This window comes from Oncorhynchus nerka, linkage group LG18 (genome assembly GCF_034236695.1).
Source record: "Oncorhynchus nerka isolate Pitt River linkage group LG18, Oner_Uvic_2.0, whole genome shotgun sequence".
In the NCBI taxonomy this organism is placed as follows: domain Eukaryota; kingdom Metazoa; phylum Chordata; class Actinopteri; order Salmoniformes; family Salmonidae; genus Oncorhynchus; species Oncorhynchus nerka.
In genome coordinates, this window is record NC_088413.1 from 31,643,392 (window position 1) to 31,649,355 (window position 5,964).

The window sequence follows — 5,964 nt, forward strand, 5'->3', positions numbered from 1 at the left end:
CCTCAGATTCTTCAACATTCCTTCGGCACACACTTGATATATGTCCATACCTTTTGCAATTCCGGCAAAACAGCGGCTTGGATACAGAAGCTCTCACCGCAGACATAACATATCCCATCTTCACATGTGAAGGGAGATACTCTTCGTCAAACATCAATAATACCGACAGGCTTTCTTCTTTCCCTCATCCAGTACACGGCACTACTCCTCGTAAACCACAAAGCCTCCACATTTTGGGGCAGCAGGTAGCCTAGTGGTTAGTGTTGGGCCAGTTACCGAAAGGATGCAACAATTCAAGTTCTGTCAATGATGTTTCGCTTGTAATGTGATGTGATTGATCTGAAGCCAAATCGACACTGACTTCCCTTGAGACTTTGTTGGTGCCCTTCCCTTGCTTCAATGCTATGGTGGCAACAATGTCATGCTCTTTTTGACTAGACAGCATAGATGGGCTACACATACAGATGGATGTGGATACTTGGATGCTTTATCCTGGTGAGATACATTCAGCCTCTTGCGAATTGAAGGAAATGTATGGAACACAGAGACAAAATAAATTGTTTTGTATGTATTTTTCTTTATTTCTTGGTCATTTTTTGGAGGAAGCCTAGCTTCCCTTGGCATCCATGAATACAAGCCACTCCATATCATGGTTGCACCTCTACTTACAATTACACTGTAGAGAACAGATCTTATTGAAACTCAAACAGTGTGGTTAAATAAAAAATGTATGCACGCTGTTCTTTGAAATACAGTACTGCTTATTACAAAACACTTCCAATCTCCTATGATCAGTATCTTTTGAAATATTGACTTAATACTTAACTGATGTAGATGGAATAAAGTCATTCTATTATTTTATAGTCTATTCTTTCTAACGAGCAGACTACTTTAGAAAGAACAGTGCGTTAGCAAGAATAGAGTAGAAAATAATAGAATTACTTTATTCCATCTACATCACCTCAATAAGGTAAATATTCAATTGTCTTTTGTCAATTGTCTAGCTGTCCTTTTTGTTTATGGTTGATGCAGATTGTTGTCCATTAGCCAATGAGTGTTTATCCATGAGTTCAAAGCACGTGAATGTATCCAACTCGTATTAACGACTTCACAACTGGTAAGAGCGGCGGGTAGCCTTGCGATTTGAGCGTTGGGCAGTAATCGAAAGGTCGGCTCGAATACCAGAGACGACAAGGTGAAAAATCTGTCGATGTGCCCTTGAGCAAGGCACTTAACCCTAATTTGATCCAGGGGGCGCCATACTACTATGGCTGACCCTATAAAACAAAATCATTTCACTGCACCTGTGCGTGACAAAACACCACCTCAAAATTGGTTACGAACGCAGCATTAGTCTTTGAGCTCCCTCCTTGACCGTTAGACCTCTTGTTTGGGTGTTGTTGGGATTGCGAGCTGTGTTATAGGCTAGGTACACTGCATTCGGAAAGTATTCAGACCCCTTAACTTTTCCCACATTTTGTTACGTTATAGCCTTATACAAAAATGGATACATATCTATGGAAATAAGGTACGTGTTTTTTTATAAATGTGTAAAAATGTCTAAAACCCTGTTTTCACTTTGACATTATGAGGTATTGTGTGTGGATTGATAAGTGCAATTTTAAATTGTATCCATTTTAGAATAAGGATGCAACATAAAATGTTGAAAATGGGAAGGGATCTGAATACTTTACGAATGCACTGTACCTCTTGTGGTGAAAGCCCATCCTGGCACTGTCTGTATTGGTGGGGTAACCATGAGGTACTGTAATTGAGGAAGGCTAGATCTAGGTCCAGGCCCTTCTATGAACCCAGTCACAAGGCATTAGATGAGACCCTGAAGGAGAAGACAGACTTCCTGATAGACTACTACCAGGGGAATCTCCCACCACTCTCTGTGAAGGCTGAAGCCCAGGGTGACCTGCTCTGTTCATCATGGATACTGTGGTGTTTGTATCATAGGAACAGGAGGGTCTATCTCTATCAGCCCCAGGCCCTGCTTCATCCCTGCACTGAGACTGTAAAGAGAAGGGTCTGGGCTGCAGACTGGATCCCTGACTGGAGCCTCTGTCTCTCTCATGACCACCAGGACTGAGGGTGTTCAGTCCCCCTGTACACTGGTTGTGATCTGTGTGGTGGAGTCTCTGTCCCTAGCGGCACAGTGCCGGTTCCGACTCAGGTAGGAAGAGTGACAGCTCCTGATCCAGTGTCCTTTTCCGGGGCCCGGGTTTGTGACCAGCCACTTCAGAGGTCCAGTCTCTCCCACCAGCAACATCGGATACCAGCAGGTCTTCATGGACTGCAGACTGTAAACACAAATTGTACAGAGATGTATAATGGTTTATGTAAGAAACAATTTTCTGTACACACAGAAACATGATAATAATACAATGTTAACCACAGTCAAGTGTGACAGAGATGGTCAGAGCAGAGGACTGCGTTTTAAAGACGAAATTTGTCACAAATGCAGTAGAAGGGGGCACATTCAAAGAGCATGCAGAGCTAAATTCAGTCACAACAGGAAAACTGAAAAAATTAAAGGGTCTGTGAATGCACTAGCAGAGAACAGTGGCAGTGATTCAGATGAACAATTAATTGGTACAATGTAGTTAAACACAGTGACTTCTCCCAGCAGTAGCATAATATGGGTGACACCAGATATCGAAGGCAAACCCCTCAAAATGGAGCTGGACACAGGATCTGCAGTGTCTATAATTTCCACTACTGTCTACAATGAGCACTTCAAGGCTATCAAGCTGAAGAACACAAATGTGTTGCTGAAGACCTACTCAGGAGAGAGATTGAGCCCAATGGGGGCATTGCAGGTCAGAGTGCGGTATGGGGGACAAACACAGCAGTTACAGCTGTATGTGGTGCCTGGAACTGGCCCCCCATTATTTGGCAGGGAATGGCTTTCAAAAATAAAGCTGAACTGGTGTGACTTGAAAATGCTCCACACGTTCCAGTCCAAAGAGAATGGCACAGACCAAACACTGGAACACTTGCGGAAGAAATACAACGCAGTGATCAGATGGGAACAGTAAAAGGCTTCACAGCCAAACTTGTACTGCGAGATGACGCAACCCCGAAATTCTGCAAAGCCAGATCTTTTCCATACTCCCTGAGACCAAAGGTGGAAGCGGAAATCGATCGCTTGCAGGATACAGGGATCCTGACGAAAGTGGACAGAAGCAAATGGGCCACACCCATAGTTCCTATTGTGAAGAAAGATGGGTCTGTTAGAATGTGTGGGGACTTCAAGGTAATTGTGAATTCAATGTTGCATGTGGACCAATACCCCCTGCCACGTCTGGATGACATCTTTGCTGCACTAGCTGGTGGGAAACACTTCAGTAAAATCGATCTGAAACAGGCTTACCTGCAGCTACCGGTTGAAGAGAGCTCCAAACAGTACCTGACAATAAACACACACAAAAGGTCTATACAGGTATAACCGCCTGGTTTTTGGCATCGCATCAGCCCCAGCCATTTGGCAACGAACTATTGACCAGATTTTGCAAGGAATCCCAGGAACCCAATGTATCCTGGATGACATGATCATAACAGGACGCACCGACAAAGAGCACCTGGCTAACATGGAAGAGGTCCTGAAAAGACTGAAAGAGTATGGTCTACAGGCAAACTTAAAGAAGTGTGAGTTCTTCAAAGACAAGATTGTCTTCTGTGGACATGAAATTGACTGCAATGGATTGCACAAAACACAGGACAAAATTGAGGCAGTGGTACAGGCACCACGACCACAAAATATCACAGAAGTGAGATCTTTCACGGGACTGATCAATTACTACAGAAGATTCCTCCCAAACCTTTCAGCAGTACTCCAGCCTCTAAATCAGCTCCTGGAAAAGAATAGGACATGGCGCTGGACAGAGCAGTGTGAAAATGCATTTTTGGAGGCAAAACGGCTCATAACATCTGAACAGGTCCTGATGCATTACGACCCTGAAATGCCAGTGAAGTTGGCTTGTGATGCGTCCCCTTATGGTTTAGGGGCCGTCGTTTCACACACACTGAAAGATGGGTCAGAGAGGCCAGTTGCATTCGCGTCACGAACATTGAATGATGCAGAGAAAAACTACTCACAAATCAACAAAGAAGCACTGGCACTAGTGTGGGGCGTCAAGAAATTCCACCCATACCTATATGGCAAGCGTTTCACACTGGTTACAGATCACCAGCCGTTGCTTTCCATTTTCAGTCCAAAGAAAGGCATTCCGGCAATGACATCAGCCAGGTTACAGCGATATGCCCTGTTCCTTGCCAGTCATATGTATGACATTGAGTTTAAGCCGTCATCCCTCCACACAAATGCAGATGGATTATCCAGACTGCCGTGTACAAGAGAAAGACAAAGGAGGGTGGATGCAGTGGACATGTTCCATACCGCTCAGCTCGAGGCACTACCAGTCACAAATACAGTTATCAAACAGGAGACAAGGAAAGATGTGACCTTGTCAAAAGTGTACACCTACACCATGTCAGGATGGCCAGCTACTGGCAGAAAGGAGCTGACTCCGTATTTCCAGCGGAGAAACGAAATTACAACGTACCAAGGATGTTTGATGTGGGGAATGAGAGTCATGATACCCCAGAAATGCCAACATCTAGTTTTGCAGCAACTACATGAAGGTCATGTTGGAATTGTCAAAATGAAGCTGCTCGCAAGGAGCCACTTCTGGTGGCCAGGTCTGGATCAACAGATAGAAAACATGGCGAAGAACTGTAGCGGATGTTTGGAAACCCTTCACATGCCTGCTCCAGTCCCAGTCCACCCATGGGAATGGCCCACAGAGCCATGGCAGAGAATTAATGTGGACTACGCTGGTCCTTTTGAAAAGCACATGTTTCTGGTTATAGTTGATGCCCATTCCAAATGCCCAGAGGTGTTTTGCACTGACTCCTCCACCTCAGCTCAGACGATAGAGTGTTTCAGGACAACGTTTGCACGCTTCGGTTTGCCACTGCAGCTGGTAAGTGACAACGCACAAGCTTTTGTAAGTGACGAGTTTACAAGATTCATGTCAGTAAATGGAATCAAACACTCAACCTCAGCTCCGTACCACCCTGCCACCAATGGGCTGGCAGAACGCTTTGTGCAAACCCTAAAGCAAGGACTCCATGAGGCAAAACGAGACGAAGGGACTTTGCAAACAAAACTGGCCAAGTTCCTGGCATCCTACCGAAACACCCCACATGCCACGACAAATGAAAGCCCAGCCCCACTGATGTTCGGGAGGCCTCTACGCACACAGCTGGACATCATGAAGCCAAACAGGCGTAATGAAGTGCTGAACAAACAAGCCAAGATTCTCTCTGGTGGCCGGGAGCGCCATCTCCAAACAGGACAGGAAGTGATGGTGCGAGACTACAGAAGAAGAGGGAAATGTACAAGAGGGACCGTACACACACAAACGGGACCCAGAACTTACCAGGTTCAAGTGAGCCCAGACATAATGTGGCGGTGTCACATTAACCATATGCATTCCATGGAAGACAGCACAACAATCGAGAGAGAACAGGCACAGAGAGCTCCTGAGAGTGACACACAGGGAACTGTAGAGGACGGTGGGGCAGTAAAGAGACCCCAGGCTGAAAGAAGAGAACGTGTTGATGAAGGTGCTGCTATAGCAGAAGCTATAATGGAACAAGCACACACTGAGGATGTTCAAGAGCCTCCAGACAATCCGAGGTGCTACCCAGAACGAAGGCACCGTCCACCAGACAGCCTAAACTTATAAACAAACAAACAAAAACGAACTGTTCAAGTTCAAATTAAAAGATGCAAAATAACTACAACAATTTCTGGGAAATGTTTCAGTTGTGGTTTGGTAAAAGTAACTCTGATTGTATAAGAGAAGGAATGTTATTTTTCTGTTAATTACTGATGTCTCCTTTAAGGATGGACCCTTGGTCATGCGCAGTGTTATTCTGGTACTAATTCGT